Source organism: Maylandia zebra, linkage group LG19 (assembly GCF_041146795.1).
Source record: "Maylandia zebra isolate NMK-2024a linkage group LG19, Mzebra_GT3a, whole genome shotgun sequence".
Lineage (NCBI taxonomy): Eukaryota > Metazoa > Chordata > Actinopteri > Cichliformes > Cichlidae > Maylandia > Maylandia zebra.
This window is the reverse complement of record NC_135185.1, coordinates 14,048,731-14,066,643: the sequence shown is the minus strand read 5'-3', so window position 1 is coordinate 14,066,643 and position 17,913 is coordinate 14,048,731. Positions and strand designations below refer to the sequence as shown.

The 17,913-nt window shown below is 43.0% G+C and overlaps 1 protein-coding gene across 2 annotated transcripts in view; it reads left to right on the top strand.

The window, feature by feature from the left end:
- Window positions 1-17,913, top strand: part of lrfn5a (leucine rich repeat and fibronectin type III domain containing 5a) — a 135,732-nt gene that overhangs the window by 70,742 nt on the left and 47,077 nt on the right. For both annotated transcript variants that reach the window (XM_004559322.3, XM_004559323.3), the window contains one exon: window positions 3,492-3,608. The gene's annotated coding sequence lies outside the window, so the exon portion shown is untranslated. The remainder of the gene's footprint in view (window positions 1-3,491; window positions 3,609-17,913) is intronic.

Below are 17,913 nucleotides of genomic sequence, written 5' to 3'. Positions count from 1 at the left end.
ACAGACGATCACAAACACAGACGTACAGACGCTGTTGTCCTCTTGCCTACTGACCTGTTTCAATAATTCAGAAGAGTGACTTGCTGGCTTGGCTGGCAATGGGTTCTATCCATGGACTCAGTCAAGCGTTACACACACACACACACACAGACTCACGCACACAAGTAAACTTGCATAAACAGGGCTTTATTATGCTTGGCACTTTTGCTTCCACAGTTATACTCACTGGAAGCAAACTTTAAAGATTTGACCACAACCTGTCTGTGCATACAGAAGTCTATCCGACCCAAAACATCTACCACACATCATCCATAATGGGCAAGTGGAGTGTGGAGTTGCAGGTGTAGCTGGAGTTAGTGTTTAAATGACGAAACACATTATTTGAACAAACATTATGCCCGTCTTTATTTATTCTATATACTGATTCAATGATGACGATACAGTGATTCAAACAGTTACCAATAATAAGATCAGGGTATTTACATTTAATTCCTTTGAGCCGACAGCTCAGGCTACAGAGTGCTCTAAATGCTCAGTCTTTATTTTTTCTACTTGTAGGTTTGTATGATGTCAGTGAGCAAAGAAATCCAGCTGTTCAAACCTTTTGTTTGCAACAATCAGCTGCTTGAAGGCAGGCTAGGAAAGGAACTAAAACTTCTTTAAGATAGTGGATGAACTGAGGGGCTGCACCAAGGACTGATGTAAAGGACAAAAGAAGAATTTTGAACCGTGAATCATGCAAAGCTACTCTAGGAGAAAGGGAGTTGGAAAAATAACATCATCGGTCCCATTTCAGAACATAACAGGAAATAATATTGTTTAACGAACAAGATCCAATTATGAGAGTCATGCTGGTAACTAAAAGATGTACGTCTGAATCAAGTAAACTAATATGCAAATGAATACTTAAAGCTGTACGGTTGTCAACTATGAAACCATAAAGACGTTTTCTAACGTTTTTTCCACTGTGAATGACATCATGACATCATATTGCAGTGATTTGCTGGTACACACCTCCTGGCTTTGACTACAAGAAATCTTTGATGTCTGTGGTATCTCACTATGCTGCCCATACTGTGAACTCTAAAATACAGAATAAACAAACTGTAACTCCGAAGACATCCTGTGGCTGTTCAGCCTAGTTATGGCATTTCCTGGTTTGGAGTTACATAAGATATTGAATAATTAAAAGCAAATATTTTTAGGATCCCTTTTTCTCTTGACAAATTGGAATTCTTCTTTTCACCTTGGGATCATTCAAAGCTTTTAACATCATGGGGGACCCATGTTGAACAAAGTTGCTATGGCACTTCACCCTGGGTATCCAGGCCTCATTAAAGATAAATGCACCCATGCAAACTCCAGACTAAGGTGGAGTTAATGTAGTCTCACCAGGATGCTGGCTCAATGAGCTGGACTGGTTGTCTTGTCAAGCTTGGAATCTAAAGTAAATGTATTGATTCACAGTTTGTATAATGCTGTTCACTGGAATTTTTAAAGGTGAGTGAGAGAATTTTGAAGTTAGTCGTAACTGCATATCAAACTATCCTTTTGAAGGAACCTTTTTTTTGTTTGTTTGGGTTTTTTTTTTTTTTTTTTGCAGAATTTGATACCGATCACTATTTACACTTTTAATTTTAAACTGCACCCATTTGAAACTGTAAATCAAATCGTAATGACAGGTTTATAATCATGAGTGGGGTTAAATTATTCTCTGTTAAATTGGCTGGGGACTGGGATGGTCAGTAAGGAAAGGGTTAAAGTAAGGTGAGAAAGTCCTGACTCCATAGATGACTTTTATTTGTCTGTTTGTGTCTGTAAGTAGCTGCGCTAATAAGTTTAGTATGAAGTTACATAAGAGCCTTGGATGAGATTCTGCTGCACAAGCAAATTAATTGGAACACTTTCCACTCTGTATTCGTAGTTGTGCCTCCCTCAGGGTCATTTTCAGGGTAGCAGAATTCAGAAGTTGATTAATAAATGAATATTTCGGGGAGGAAACAGACGATGAGTAACACACTGAATCAATCATTCAGTAATTTGTTTTATTCAGCAACAAAACATACAGTATAAAAAAAGGATCAGAGATAGATGATACTGTGTGCTTACTAAAACATGCGTTTTTTTTCCTTCCCCATGAGCCCACTAGATAGGGCTCATTGCCTTGCATGCATTGGATTGTGCGATTGTGCATGTTAACACAAGTCAATCACTTTTGCTGCCAGTGGCAGATTTGCTGACAAAGAGACTTTATCTCTCTACAGAAGTTTCCTTTTCCTTTCCAAGGTCATCTTAAGAACTGTGAATAAAAAATATATATTTGTCTTCGGTGTATCTGTACAGTAAACATTTATGTCAATGAGACAACAATGATAAATAAATAAATTGTGTTGAAACCTGTGATAGCAATCCAATGGGTTGATTTGAGAAGGGTAGATAAAATGAAGTACATGTGTTTGCGCTTGTGGCAGATTTGTGTGTGAGTGTGTTTGTGTGTGTGTGTGAGAGAGATATTGCTGATACAGACTGATACACACTTTTGATGTGAGAGCAATCTCTCTCCATCAGTCTCTGTCTTCGCCTATCCTTCATCTTTTCTCTTTCACATACCTTTTGCCCCCCCTTTTTTTTTAAAACCTCCATCCCTGCTTCATCACTCTGCCTCTTGGCACAGCCTGCACCCCTCCCCCAACACACACACACACACACACACTTGTGCCTTCGTTTTCTTAGCCCTGTCCTACACCCCTCCCTTCCACCTTCTTCCACCTTACTCTTTGCCCTCATTCTTTCCTGCTTGCCTCACTTTCATCCCTTCATCCTTCCATCCTTCCCTCCTTCCCTCCATCCTGCTGGCTCAGCTGGTATACAGGCAGCCTTTGTTTCAGCTGTGTCCTCTGTCCTTTGAAGGAGGAAAGCTGAAAAGCAAGAGCCACAGAGGGAGGGGGAGGATAGAGGAAAGGAGTGAAGCAAGGGGCAAAAAAGGAAAAAAATCCATATGGAAAAGCAGGATAAAAGACAGAGGAGAGGAATTTAAAGAGAAACTGGGAGGGGATAAAGCAAGCAAGGAAGGAAGGGAGAGAGAGAGAGAGAGAGAGAGATATCTCTGGATCAATGGTCTGGGTTGTTCAAGTCATTGATATCCAGTCACAGCAGCGTATGAGAGCACATTTCCTGTGTGGTAGGATCAGTCTATGCGACATGGGCACTCACCTTAGCACACTTCCTCCTGGTTCAGTGGTGCACAATTGCAGCTCTTTAGTTCTCAGTTAAAGGCCAGCCAAGCAATTTATATAAAATTAGACTGTTTTGGAAGCCAATCATTGGTGTGGAACTCTGTACACCACAGCTACACTGTAGGCCAAAACACTTAAAAAAGCCACTAAAGATCTTAAAGGCAAAATATGGCATGGAAACCCTCAATTCTATTTATATTCACTATTTTTCAAGTCCAGTAATGATGTCTCTTTTTTTTTTTTTTACCTCTATAGTGAGAAAAACCCAGCAGAAAATTTTGGACCTGTACCTTCATCCATGATGCTGTAGCTGTGGTAGCCGTGGTAACATGTGAATCCTGCGGCGTTTCATCAGCATTTACATCTCTAAAGGTAAGAAGTATTTTTGTAATTTAAAAAAAAATACATATTATGTTTTTTCTTGCCATGAGCTTGAAATTGCTGGCATTCTCATATAAACTGAAAGGCCAGTAATTTGGCCTATCATAAAGCCCGAACAAAAAGAAACAGTTGTCTTGCCAAAATTTTATCAGATGTACAGGAACAGTTTAATAGGAAAATGCTGTGCCGACAGTTCTAGATTGATAGCCATTATATAACCACAATTAGTTGATATAAAAATATGTCCTTTGTATGGTTAATATATCCTGTTGGACACATTCTAATGGTATAAATATTTCACGTGTCAGCAAAAAGTAAAATTCCCCAAAAAATGAATTTTAGAATGGGGACAAAAATCCTCTTAGTTTTGTTTGCTACAACCAGTAGTGATTTTTGATACGGGCGACATGGGCGGCATCATGGTGGGGGGCGGCATCACGGGCATCGGCAGAAAAAAAAATTGCTCGTACTCATGCTGCCCCGACATCATGCCAGCGCATATTGGGAATGGTACAGGCACTGATCGGTTTTCTATCGCCCATTTGCTGGGAGTAAGGGCGCCCTCCGTTTGCGAGGTGCGCCTGCTGCTTGCGGCACAGGGAGGAGAGGGCGGGGCGGGGGGCGATTCTCTGGCTGGCTGGAGCAGCATCTAATAACCAACTCGCAAAATAAAAGAAAATAAAAACAAACCAACAAACACGAAAACACCAGACATCATGATACAGTCTTATCATTTGCACCGATGTTTTTTTCGAAATTCTATACGCGAAAAGTGAGCGCGAGAGCCCTCGGTGCGCCTGCTTGCTGCTGAAGTCAAAGTAAACTTTATTGTCATTTCCGCTACATACAGTCCAGTATATAGAGACACGAGACGACGAGGCTCCAGTTACAGCAGTGCAAGTAAACAAACAATAAATATAAGAAGAGTAAGAAAATAAATATACACTTTAGGACCAGGGATCAATAACAATTTAAAATCTATAATTTACAGTTTGCTGATTTAAAGTCTCACACACAACCCATTGAAAGGGGAGGGCGGCCGGCTGCTTCCAAATAGAGCACATTTCATTCATAATGTTGTAAATCCAAGCCCATCATGTATTCATGATTTGTTCCTGGGTTGTGCGAAATCCCAGAAATAAACCCTAGACAAAGTGAATCTGTGAACTAAGGTGTAGGTCTATGTTATGTTGTGGTGATCCTCGGGTTGGGGGATTTGTGTTCATACTGGAGTGCAAAATTAAAACCAATGGAAGATGGACAAGAAGAGGTCAAAACCATCAGGTGCTCAGTTTAGAAAAAAGAGAAAAGAAGAGGAGGAGAAACGAGCAAAAGACACAGGTAAGCAGATGTGTCATTGGATAATGGCAGGTCATCCTGAAACAATCAGAATCAGAATATTTTATTAATCCCTAAGGAAATTATATGGATTACAGTTGCTCCAAGAAGAAATGGTAAAAATAGTAACAGTAACAGACTAAACTCCAAACAATACAGTATGTTACAGATTTTACACATTTAAGAAATAGCACGAATATATGCAGATCACTCAATTATAAATATCAAGGATTAACTGAAGTGATTATAAATAAATATCAAGAAAATTGACGAGAATACTCCAGAGTAGAAAAGAGCATGTGTAAAAAGGGTGTAACTATTGTGTTAGATGGAGTAGTTGTACAAGGAGATGGTTTCTTGTGTCGGTCAGTGGTGCTTTTTGGTAATCTCAGTCTCTCACTGAACGTGCTTCTGTACAGAGAGAAGGAGTGTTTGCCCAGGGCGCCAAACAGGCTAGGACCGCCACTGGCTACAACAGAGGCTTAATGGGAGGCAGGCCAGTCTCATTTCCGTTAGCAGACACCAGGCTTTGAGTTACAATAGGAAAGAAAAGCTGGTGAGATCTGGGTCAACCACCATGTTTTGGTGGGTCACTTGGATGCCAGGTTAGCTCAGTTTGATAGTCAACGCTACAAGAAGTACGGGGGCCAAGGTACCCTTGTCCCAACAGTCCCCATTTGTCATGTCAACACATTTGAAGCATTCACTACCTTATTTCAGGTTATTTTGTCCTCATTAAGAAGAGATTACCAGCCATCACAACCAGTATGTACAGAGTGTGGTGGCTAAGCTCGTTAAGCTCCTGTTTATAAAAACAAAGATCAGGCATTTGACTTGTGGGCACAGCGTATTATACAGTGACCATCTACACACTTTTTTAATGAATCCGATGCCCTTGCTTGTATTTGAAATGTAGATTCAGTGAAAAGCAGCTAAGCCTTTTGGCATTTTTGTGGTGAATATCAGGAAGGTGTTATCTCATTGCCTTTGAGTTTGCCTTGGGGATGAGTTTGGCCCTGCAGTGGAAACAAGTAAAAACAATGCTATACTACAGAAATTAGTAGCCCCACTGGACTTAATAAGTTGCATGATTGTTCTTCTTTTTAATTAATAAGTCCTCACTTATTTTATTTCCATCTTTTTCTTCTTTCGGTCCTTATCTCTTATCTCCGTCATAATGTTTTCAGGCTGAGGTGTAGTAGCTTCATCTTCATATTAGGTTTTTTATGTCAGAAATCCACCTCCAACCTCCTTAACATCAGAGACTTTGTTGTTGATTCCCTCTCCCCACTGCCCTCGCTCTCTCTATGGCTCACTTTCCCCTGGCCTGCTTTTCCTTTCCTCTCTTCAGCTAGTTGTTAGATCTACACTTATAACCTCAATGTGTCCCTCTAGGGCGTGGCTGACTGCTGAACTCAGCTGTACAGGAGGCAGGAAAAATTACAGTGAGGAGACAAAACAAAAGGGTGACCTGGAGTTTGGGGTTATGAGTTTGTAGTCTCATTGGATTTGAGACAGTACATTGATTGTTGACTAATCTTTAAAGGAAATTTTATTTAAATGTCCCAAAAAATAACACTACATTGATAATTGTGAAATTAAGCACGTAATTCAACGATGAGGTACTTGCAGCCTTAATGGTGTCCCCATGTGTATGCTGTGGTGTAGCTATTTTCACAGGTTAACTACCACTCTTAGAGTAAACTGTAAAATTAATGAATCAGTAATTCCATATTGTGACACAAGAATTAACTGCATTGCTCTAAACATTAATTATAATAATTCTATAAGCTTGGCATTTTATTGAAAGCCAGGAGGTATTTAAAAGTGCTGTAGTTTCCAGTAATGCAGGTACTACAGTGCCAATCATGGTATTACCCTTTGTGATCGCCTGCAAATTTGACAGAACCTGGACAGACTGAACGTACAAACTTAACATACGCACCTAAAAATATGAATTTGACTTCATAACAACAACGAATTTGGTTCTTGCACATGGATCATTCACACACGCACACTTACTGGTGCAGATTTCTGCAGAAGGATCTGTCTTGGAAACAATGTTGATTATAATATCAGGGAAACTTGTTATTAGGTTTAGATGAAAATGACTTTTTCACATAGCAGCAAGGATCGTTTGGATGCCCCCCACCCCTTAATAAATGAAATCATCATTTAAAAAATGCATTTAGTATTTAACCATGTTATCTTTGTCTGATATTAAAATTTGTGGGGGGGGGGGGGGGGGGGGGGGTTATATACAGCTGAGTGGGGGGAGAAGGGGCCTCCAGGGAAGTCCAAGGGAAAGCACGCGTTCTTCAGAATATCCACTCACACGATCACAGGCTCACACTCCGACACTGCCACACGGGAATCACACGGGGAAAAATCCAGGAAGCTCTGTAGACAGGGAGACAGGGTTAAGAACGACGCACAGAGGAAAACACTCTTAACTAAACTTGCTGTAGCTTGACTTCACTAACGCGTGGTAGACAACGATCCAGCGACGAACAGCAGTCACCTCCTGGCTTAAATGCTGCTCCCCTTAATGAGACCCAGGTGTCTCATCTCCCGAGGGCGTGGGCCGAGGGCATGAACCTACAGCGAGTTCCGCCCCGGTGAGAGAGAAGAGGAAGAGAGAGAGAGAAACAGAGAGGGCTGATCAGCGTGCAGCTGATCCGCCTGGCCGTGACAGGACCCCCCCGACGGGAGCCTCCCGGCGACCCCCAGGCTTGTCAGGGTGAGCCGCATGGAACGCCCGCACCATACCCCGATCCAAGAGGGCCGCCCGCGGGATCCAAGAACGCTCCTCCATCCCGTAGCCCTCCCAATCCACGAGATACTGCAGACCACGCCCCCGGCGCTGGACATCCATGATCCTCAAAATGGTGAAAGCCGGGTGGCCATCAATGACCCGGGCGGGTGGAGGGGGTCCGGAAGGAGGGCACAGAGGGCTAGAGAGACACGGAGAATAACAGAGTTACCTGACGAGGCGGGCAGACCTGTGATGAAGTCAACAGCGATGTGTGACCAAGGGCGACTCGGAGTCGGCAGAGGTTGAAGGAGGCCAGAGGGTGGCTGATGGACGCTCTTGTTTTGAGCGCAGGTCGAGCATGCGGAAATATACTCGCGGACGTCTTTGGCAAGGGAAGGCCACCAGGCGAAACGTTGGAGGAAGGTAATAGTGCGGTGGACCCCGGGGGGCAGGTGAATCTGGCAGTATGAGCCCAATGTAACACTCGTGACCTTACAGAGGAGGGGACGAAGAGCAACCCTGGAGGTCCCGTTCCGGGGTCCGGTTCTGTCCGCTGAGCCTCTCGAATAGCCGACTCGATCTCCCAGGTCAGGGCCCCGATTACACAGGTGGGCGGTAGAATGGGAGAGTCTCGAGTTGCGTCTTCGGAGGCGGCGAATTGGCGTGAGAGGGCGTCTGGCTTGACATTACGGGAACCGGGTCTGTAAGTGATCGTGAACTGGAATCTAGTAAAAAACAGGGCCCACCTGGCTCGCCTGGCGTTGTGGCGTTTTGCCGATCGAATGTACTCCAGGTTCTTGCGATCGGTCCAGACCACAAATGGCTGGGCAGCGCCCTCTAGCCAATGGCGCCACTCCTCCGGGGCTAGCTTGATGGCTAGTAGCTCTCGATCTCCCACATCATAGTTGCTCTCTGCGGAGGTGAGACGGCGTGAAAAGTAGGCACAGGGATGCAGCTTACCTCCTTGCTGCTGGGAAAGCACCGCCCCCACTCCAGCATCCGAGGCGTCCACCTCCACAATGAACTGCCAGTCGAGATCGGGTTGGACGAGAATGGGCGCTGAGGCAAAGCGGTCCTTCAGATGGGCAAATGCTCGTTGAGCCAGCTCATCCCAGCAGAAGGGAACCTTGGGAGAAGTAAGATGGGTCAGGGGCAGGGCAAGTTTACTGTAGTCGCGAACAAAGCGCCGATAAAAGTTCGCGAACCCCAGAAAGCTTTGAAGCTGTCTCCGGTTAGAAGGGGTCGGCCAGGCAACAACGGCTTGAACCTTTGCGGGATCAGTCTTGAGGTCACCCCGATCGATGACGTGGCCCAGGAAGGAAACAGTGGAGACATGAAACTCACACTTCTCCCCTTTAACAAAGAGACGATTTTCAAGGAGACGCTGAAGGACTTGCCTGACATGGCGTTGGTGGTCGGCGACAGATCGGGAGAAGATGAGGATGTCATCCAAGTAAATGAAAACGAAATGGTCGATGAAATCTCGAAGCACGTCATTCACGAGAGCCTGAAACACAGCTGGAGCATTGGTGAGACCGAAAGGCATCACAAGATATTCGAAATGGCCCAGGTGAGTATTGAAAGCCGTCTTCCACTCGTCTCCCTCCCTAATCCTGACCAGATGGTAGGCGTTGCGCAGGTCCAACTTGTGAAGACGGTGGCACCCTGGAGAAGCTCGAACGCGGAATTCAGCAGAGGGAGGGGATACTTGTTTTTAACTGTGATGGCGTTGAGGCCGCGATAGTCAATACAGGGCCATAAACTTTTATCTTTCTTGGTGACAAAAAAGAAACCAGCGGCAACAGGCGATGACGAGGGGCGAATGAGACCAGCGGCAAGTGACTCATTGATGTAGTTTTCCATGCTTTCCCGCTCCGGTCGAGACAGGCTATACAACCTACTGGTCGGGAGCGGCGCGCCTGGGAGGAGGTCAATCCCACAATCGTACGGCCGGTGAGGGGGAAGGGAGCGTGCCTTATCTTTACAAAACACTTGCGCCAGGTCGTGATAAACAGACGGTATGGAGGACAGATCAGGCGGTTCTGAAATAGTTTTATTGGGTGGTAGGCTCATGGCGGGGGTGGCGGCTTTTAAACAGGACATGTGACACTCCTCCCCCCACCCCGAAATACTTTCCTTCCTCCAATCAATCACAGGGTTATGTTGACATAGCCAGGGATAGCCCAAGACTAGTGGTGTGAGCGGGGCTTTAAAGACGTACAACTGTATGGTTTCAACATGATTACCAGAAAGAGTCAGGGAAATCGGTTCCGTGATATGAGTAATGTCTGGAAGACGCTGGCCACTAAGGGCTGTGACTTTGAGTGAATGAGACAGAGGCTCCGTGCTAAAACCTAATTTTAGCGCCAGCGAGGCATCAATAAAATTCTGTTCTGCCCCGGAATCGATCAGAGCGTCGAGAGAATGAGTCTTGAGACGAATCGTTAGCTTAGCCGCAATCATGAGACGAGGAGGAGACTGTGAACAGGTGACCTCGCCCACCCGTACACTCCTCACTACTGGCGGGCGCTGTCTTTTGGCCACGCCTGGCAATCCATGGCAATATGGCCCTTGCGGCCACAATAAAAGCACTCACCGGGTCTCCAGCGACGATACCGCTCCTTGGGCGACAGTCTGGAGCGGCCCAGTTGCATGGGCTGTTCACTTTCTTCCATGCTGTCCGATGAGTGACTGCCGCTAGGCGCGCCCCCACCTGCCGTCTCCATGCGCCCCGGGGGCCTCTGGGAAATGTAGTTTCCGGTTCCCCGACGCGCCCGTAGGTGCTCATCCATCTTCACACATAGTGTAATCACATCAGACAGGGTCTTAGGAACATCTCTCATCATCAGTTCTCTCTTTAACTCATCACCGACAGTTGAGATCTGAGACTGTCTGCATACAGTGTCCATCTCCCACGTGTGTGATCATTAAATCATCGTTTGACTCAACCCGACCGGACCAGTGTTGTTATTGTGGGTTTTTCCTCTGGTGTCCATCTCCAATATTTTTGAACCATAACATTTTAACTCATCACAAATATTATTCAAGAGAGTACTTATCAATGCCAGTTTCTTCGGCCAAGGTCCAGAATTCGACCGAAAAATCCGCCATGCTCCGCCTCCCCTGCTTCAAATTTAACAGTCTGTGGGCAGCCGCCTCCGCTCCAGTGCCTCTTTCAAAAACACTTTTAAATTTGGTGAGGAAGTCCTCGTAAGAAATGTCTGGGGCTGTTCTTAACACAGCTTGCGCCCAGTTTAATGCCTGCCCACGTAACAGTTGAACCATAAAGGCGATTTTGGCCCCATCTGTCTCATATGTTCTTCGTAACTGACAGAATTGTAGTGTGATCTGAGTCAAAAATCCACCACATTTATCGAACTCACCCGAGAAAGGTAACGATCGCTCTGGAGGTTCTGTGGAAGCCGGCGTGGGGGAAACAGGCGGAGCGGCTGCAGATGGATTTGGAGCCGATAGCTGAGGAGAAACAGACGGAGGGGGTGAGGGTGGGCTTACCGACGGTAGACGTTGAGCAAGGGCTTGCGTGAGTGCGGCCAGTTGTTGATTTATGTGCCGAAGCATGTGTTCGTGGCGTTCCAGAATTGCCTGGAGAGTTGAGGACGGGTTGCTGGGTGGGATTTGAGTCTGCTGAGTCCATGATGGCTGGATCGTTATTGTTACGGTTTGGAGGACTCAAGCGCAGGACTCCGGTTCTGATGCTCACAAGAAGGGTTTATTTACAAGTCACCAGGTGTATATACAAGAATGCGCAGGGGGGGGGGGTGTTATATACAGCTGAGTGGGGGGAGAAGGGGCCTCCAGTGAAGTCCAAGGGAAAGCACGCGTTCTTCAGAATATCCACTGACACGATCACAGGTTCACACTCCGACACTGCCACACGGGAATCGCACTGGAAAAATCCAGGAAGCTCTGTAGACAGGGAGACAGGGTTAAGAACGACGCACAGAGGAAAACACTCTTAACTAAACTTGCTGTAGCTTGACTTCACTAACGCGTGGTAGACAACGATCCAGCGACGAACAGCAGTCACCTCCTGGCTTAAATGCTGCTCCCCTTAATGAGACCCAGGTGTCTCATCTCCCAAGGGCGTGGGCCGAGGGCGTGAACCCACAGCGAGTTCCGCCCCGGCGAGAGAGAAGAGGAAGAGAGAGAGAGAAACAGAGAGGGCTGATCAGCGTGCAGCTGATCCGCCTGGCCGTGACAGTTTCAGTTCTTTAGAGTTCACTCAGAGGCCTGTATGCCAGCTGGGGAATTCAACCTGCAACCGTGCAGACTCTTGTGAGCGACTTGAACGAATGCTTTCCTTAGAGATGGATCACCCTTGTGTGTGTGTGTGTGTGTGTGTGTGTGTGTGTGTGTGTCCATTTGCACTGAAGCCCTCGACTTCTTAGCAAAACAGATCAAAGTCAAAGTCGAGTCTGCCTGTCCCCTGCTCACTTTGATGAATCGAGACCTGGCTTGATGGAGGGATGGGGAGGAAGGAGGAATAAAATGGGGAATGAATATATGACTGAAGTATAAGAAGCTCTGAATGAAGTGACAGGTTGGAAGGATAGATGGGTTTCACCTTTCCATCACCTTCTTCAATGATGGTCCTGTAAGGCACACTTTTAGTCACATGTTCTCGTTTCTCCCCCTCAGTTGTTTTTTCTGTAATGGACATCTTTCTGCTCTCTTTATGTGATGCTTTTACTTTTTTCTTTTGCTTTTTTCCTTCTCTCATTTTTTCCATTCTCACATGTTTCCATTTTTCCCTCACTTTCTTTTTGTGTAATCATACTGCATTCCTACTGTTAACCTCCTCCTTACCTTTCTGTGTGATGGCCTTTTAGCATATGTGTCTTCTCTCTAGTAGAGAGTTGAAGGACTGCCCTCATCCCAGGGGGACATTTGGCAGCCAAGAACAGCTGAGGGCCAGGCATAGTCTGGGTCACCCAACTAACCTATTCCTGCCTTCCTTGCCTCTGGTCCTGTGGGATAATAGGTGTGAGGAGGGAAAGGGAGAGGACAGGGAGAAGAGATAAAAGAGGAAAAAAACAACAGGAGGAGTATAATTCACACATGAGAGGAGACGCAGGTACATAGGACGCACACTCTAAGGTAATTAGTCATGTTTACAAATCCCTATTTCTGTCTCTTTGTTTTGTGTGCAGCTGTTAGTCATGCTGAATACTTCCAAACTGGTTTCTGTGTAATTTTCTTTTAAATGAATGAAAAAAGAGATTGCAAGAACATTTCCTGCACAAGATAAATGAAAATTATAAACTGTGAATAGATGTAACATAGTTTGAGATTTTATGTATGTGTCTAAAATAAGGATCTGATCAAGGTTGGATTAAAACAGTTATTTAATCTATGACTCATTTCACCTGTTCACCCACCATCCTGTTACTGCAAACAACCAGACTACCAATTCTGCCAGCTAGTCAAATGGCAGATCAGTAAATTGCCACTCGGACCCCTGATAAGCTTTCTGGCAAGCGACTGAAGAGACTACCAATAAGAGTGAAGAATACGTTTGACATATGACCTGCTAGTAAACGCTTTAGAGGGTCACCCAGGTGACCCGAGCAAGGCATGTCCACAGCGACCAGCAGGCAGCTTCATGACAAACAAATCCTTTTCACTGTGTATGCAGCTTTACAACTGAAAAGATTTATCTTCCCAATACATCGTAAAGCAGTAAAAGCTTGTGAATATGTCCATTATAGCCAACCAAGGGAATGATTTATTGAAGGTACACAAGCAAATTGAAAACAAAATCAAAGAAATCTCAGCTGTGACACATGTTAAAGTGTGTGCTTTGTTCTAAATGAATCAGTTATCAAAAGAAAAAGGCTATCTCTATATTAAAAAAACAAAAAAATAAATCATATGGATGTAATGAAGGACTGGAACAGGCACTTACTGTTAGACTATGTGGAATAAGATGACTTTAATCACCTTAAAGCTTCTTTATGGACGATGGAAGGTGAAACCTGGATGTTAGAGAGTTTATTTTTTGAAGCGTAAAGAAGATAAAGCTGCCACGACAGGTGCCAGCAGTCACGCTGCCTATATTGTTCACTGAGTTAATTTGGGAGTGATTTCTGGATGTTTAAAAGTGGAACATGTTTGTTTGGCTGCATACCGAAGATTAAAGGATGTATATCAAACAGAAAAAGCTTCTCATTTCCTCTTTGTATCTGCTTTATTAAGGCCATTTCTTTTTGTTTATGAGATTTAGAAATGCCGTTCTTCACAAAGAATGCCTGTCAGGATTTGTTATCTTTCGTACAGGAAGTGAATTCCTGTCTCTATTGCTACCTCGTCACATCGCACACGCTCGTATTATTTCTGACTTCTTTTCTAAAAGTCTCTGTCTCTCTGTTGTTCTTGTTCACCGTAGGCAGAAGCAGGAAATGGAATATGTGAAACTAGACTTGAGGGTAGCCATACTTATTTATTTTAAACGGAAAGCCCACAGGCTGGCTAGAAACCAATGATGGATGACAACGATGGACAGAGACAGTGAGGTTAGGGACAGACACTGGTCCTCATCCTGGTTATTTTTTACAAAGTAAAAATAACTATAAAAATGTATAAGTTAATCTCAGAGATGGGCAGTAATGCGTTACACGTAACGTCTGTAGTACGATTACTTTTTATCAAGTAATGAGTAAAGTAACGGATTACTATTGCAAAAAAGTAAATACATTACTGTTGCTTTTGCATAAGCACGCTGCATTACTAAACCGTGATTTTGTTTGTAAAAGTGCCTCATGACAATGACGTATGATCAACAATGGATAATATGGAGTGCAGGAGAGAGTACGACCATACAGCATTTAAAGCGTGGAAATACTGACCTTTGTGTTTGATTCAGTAAAGAAGTGACAAAAACATTAGCGTCCGCTGTACACTCTGTGTGGGAAGAAAACTTCTTTCTACAGTGAAAAATTAAATTTCATTGAGCAAGCACCTAGCACGCCCCACAGGAATGTGAAATTCACAGAGAAACCCCCGGATCCCCACACTGACATGACTGCTGCAGCACTGGGCAAACCTTCACCTGCCCCACTCCTGCTAAACAGATGAAAAGAGATTTAAGAGAGACAGGGCTTAGTGCTGCTGAATCTTTCATTTTATTTATTTTTTGCTGTGTTTTACTTGCATCTATTTGAAAGAGTGAGTGTAAAAACTAAAAATTATTTTATTTTATATGCTGGAATATGCAGAAAATAGGTTTAAATGTCAATTTAATTATATATTAATTATATATTGCATATAATTTAATTTTTGCTTGATGCAATGTGCATAAAATTAAAAGATTAAAACTAATTTAAAAAAAAAATTTTAAACGAGACTTTTCCATTTGATTCACTTTTACATGATGGATTATGCAGAAAAAACAGAATTGGGCTAAAAGGTCTGTTGCTTTATTACGTATTCAGGCTGTGCATCATGTTTTTAAATGGAACTAAGTAATAAAGTAACTAATTACTTTTGAAAATAAGTAATCAGTAAAGCAATGGGATTACCTTCCTGGAGAAGTAATTAGTAACTAATTACTATTTTCAAGTAATTTGACCAACACTGGTTAATCTACACCTTAGAGGTGTGGACTAACATATCAAACAAACGGAAGAGTCTTTTATTGGTGTGTGGGGTTATCCAGCTCCAGGTTGGTGGTTAGCAATTTTTCCCTGACAGCAAAAAGGTCTTTAAATCCAAAGTGGGGATTTTCTGTACTTGGTACTACAGTCCAGGACAGAAAACACTGAGAGTTGGGGTAGGCTTCTTTGACCTTGAACTGGATATAATATACTTTAATATATTATATTAATTATATTATAATTAACAGAATTATTAAATAATTAACTGAATCTTTAAACAACAACAACAAAAACCTTTGTAAAATGGTGGCCACAGTACTTGATTCTTAGGTTTTAAAACTGCATATTTTTGACTTGACTTTGTGAATTTGTTGGGTGGATATGCTCTCATCACAAGAACAACGCTTAGTGTTGGTTATATTCCCTAGTGTACTTTTAAAATTTGCTGTTTCCTTTCTGCACATCAAACTCCACATTTCTGTTTCACTCAGACGCCCCATTTACTTTTAAAACCAATGTGTTCAGGCAGACAGCAATCCTACCTTCCCTTGAGCTAAATGTGCCTCTACCAACATATCTGGCTCTGTGTTACAGCTTCGGCCTCTGATGTGTACTCTCTTTTTTTTTTCTCCTCTCATATTTCTCCTTCCTGTTCCTGCTTGGTGCATCCTATCTCTTTTCATTGTCTTTAAGTCCCATTCGCTCTCCCTTATTTCTTATTCAGCTGAGCACCCAGAGATTACAAGGTTTCTTTTGTCTTTCTCTCATCGTCTTTCTTTCTATTTCTTTTTCTGTTTATTTCACTATTTCTTTTTGTTAGAAATCTCTTTCTCTGTTTCTGCCTCTTTGAGTAATCCTTCACCTCACTCTCTCTCTAGATGTAGAAATACATTCAAGAACATGCTGAATTCTTCATATAAAGAGTGCTTAGTGCATGATTTTGCATTGATGAAAGCACGTTCTCTTGTGGAGATTTAAGGAGAACTTTGGTGTTTCAGCAGGTCCATTTTTTCCCTGTGCTCCACTTAAAGCTGCAACTTACTTTTGCATACTGCATAATGATGTGTTTATCCATTTTTACTCTGGTCTGCATTTTGGTGTGCACTGACAATCCCCAAAACTAGTTAAAAAGACATTTCTGTGGTACTGATTTGTGAAAAAACAAGCCTGAGTTTGGTATACAATACTCAGGTTTGTATCTGTAACAATATCCAGAGGCTAGCAATCAGAAGATCATTATCACTTATGGATGGCATAAAAAATCTGAGAGGAGACAACACAAACAATAGTTCACCAAAGCTCTTCTCCATACAGCAGCTGGAAAATTTTTGGATTTCTCCCCAGACTGTCTAACAACAAACTTTACAAACTTGCTAAAGCAAAATGCACTTAGGTGTTTTGGCTACTTTAACATTGGCTGGAGGTTACCTCTCTCAGTCTTTCCCTGTTTGTATTTCTGTATGGTTCCTTTCTTTTATTGACTGTTCTCTGTCCATGTGAGGTGCGGGAACAGCCTAGAAAACAAAATGAACCTTTTTTTTTTTCCTTTCAAAGCACACAACCTGGAATTTTAAATCTTTCAGAAGCTCTTCAAACTTGATCACACATCAGTGGAGATCTCATGTTACCTGATTTTATTGACCTTCCTTTTTCCAATGACTGGTTGATCACAGTAAGGGTTTCGGGCTATGGCGAAATCTTTTTGTATTACTACTAAAATCAGTGAAAAGAAAATGCTTCATTGTTTTTCTTGCTGCTTTTCTCTGGATACGTAGAGCCCATCTCTGGTCCAGATTAAAAATCTTTGAGTACTCCTTGTGATTTTAAACCAGATCTGAACTTTGTATTGCTCATCTAAATGTCAAAGTCCTCTTCCTAAACTCAGTTTGGTTAAGATTTGAGTGAAATCATCAGCTAATGATATTCTTGTTTGAAGCTTGGCTTAGAAACCTAATTACAGACTTTGCATTAATTTACAGAATCATTGAATTACAGATTCAGTCTGTTTCACTGTGACCACCTCAGAAAAAGGTGGTGGTATTGGAATTTGCATACAAAAAAACAAATGCTGTGCCACTATCTGTTAGTAAAGAATGTAAATTTTCTGCCCTGAAGAAGCCAGCTCATAAGTCGTTCAACCTTAAAAAGGTCCTACCTTTCAAAAACCACTTAAATAAGAAATCCTTCTTACTCGGATGCAACCACAAATGAGATTCCAGCTCTTGTTGGAAAAGATTTACGTACTTTAACTGAAATGGGGAACATTCTCAACTGCATTAATGAACATGTCTGTCTGTTTGTTAAGTTGTACAAACCCTCTGTGCTTCAGTCCCATTTAACACAACTTAAGTTGATGTTAAATCCAAGTTTATATGTTTCCCAAAGAGTCGTCATCTAAAATTCATAGGTTCAACAGCACTCAAAGGGCAGAAACAGTCATACTGACAAGGTTCTCTTGGTCAATATGACTGTTTTTGATGTTGCTCTTTTAATGATCTGTTATTCAGGTTTCTTTGGTCTCTTGCCTGTACTGAATATCAGTTGTAATTCTGCCTTTACTTATTATGTTGATTTGTGTTCTGGTTTTTGT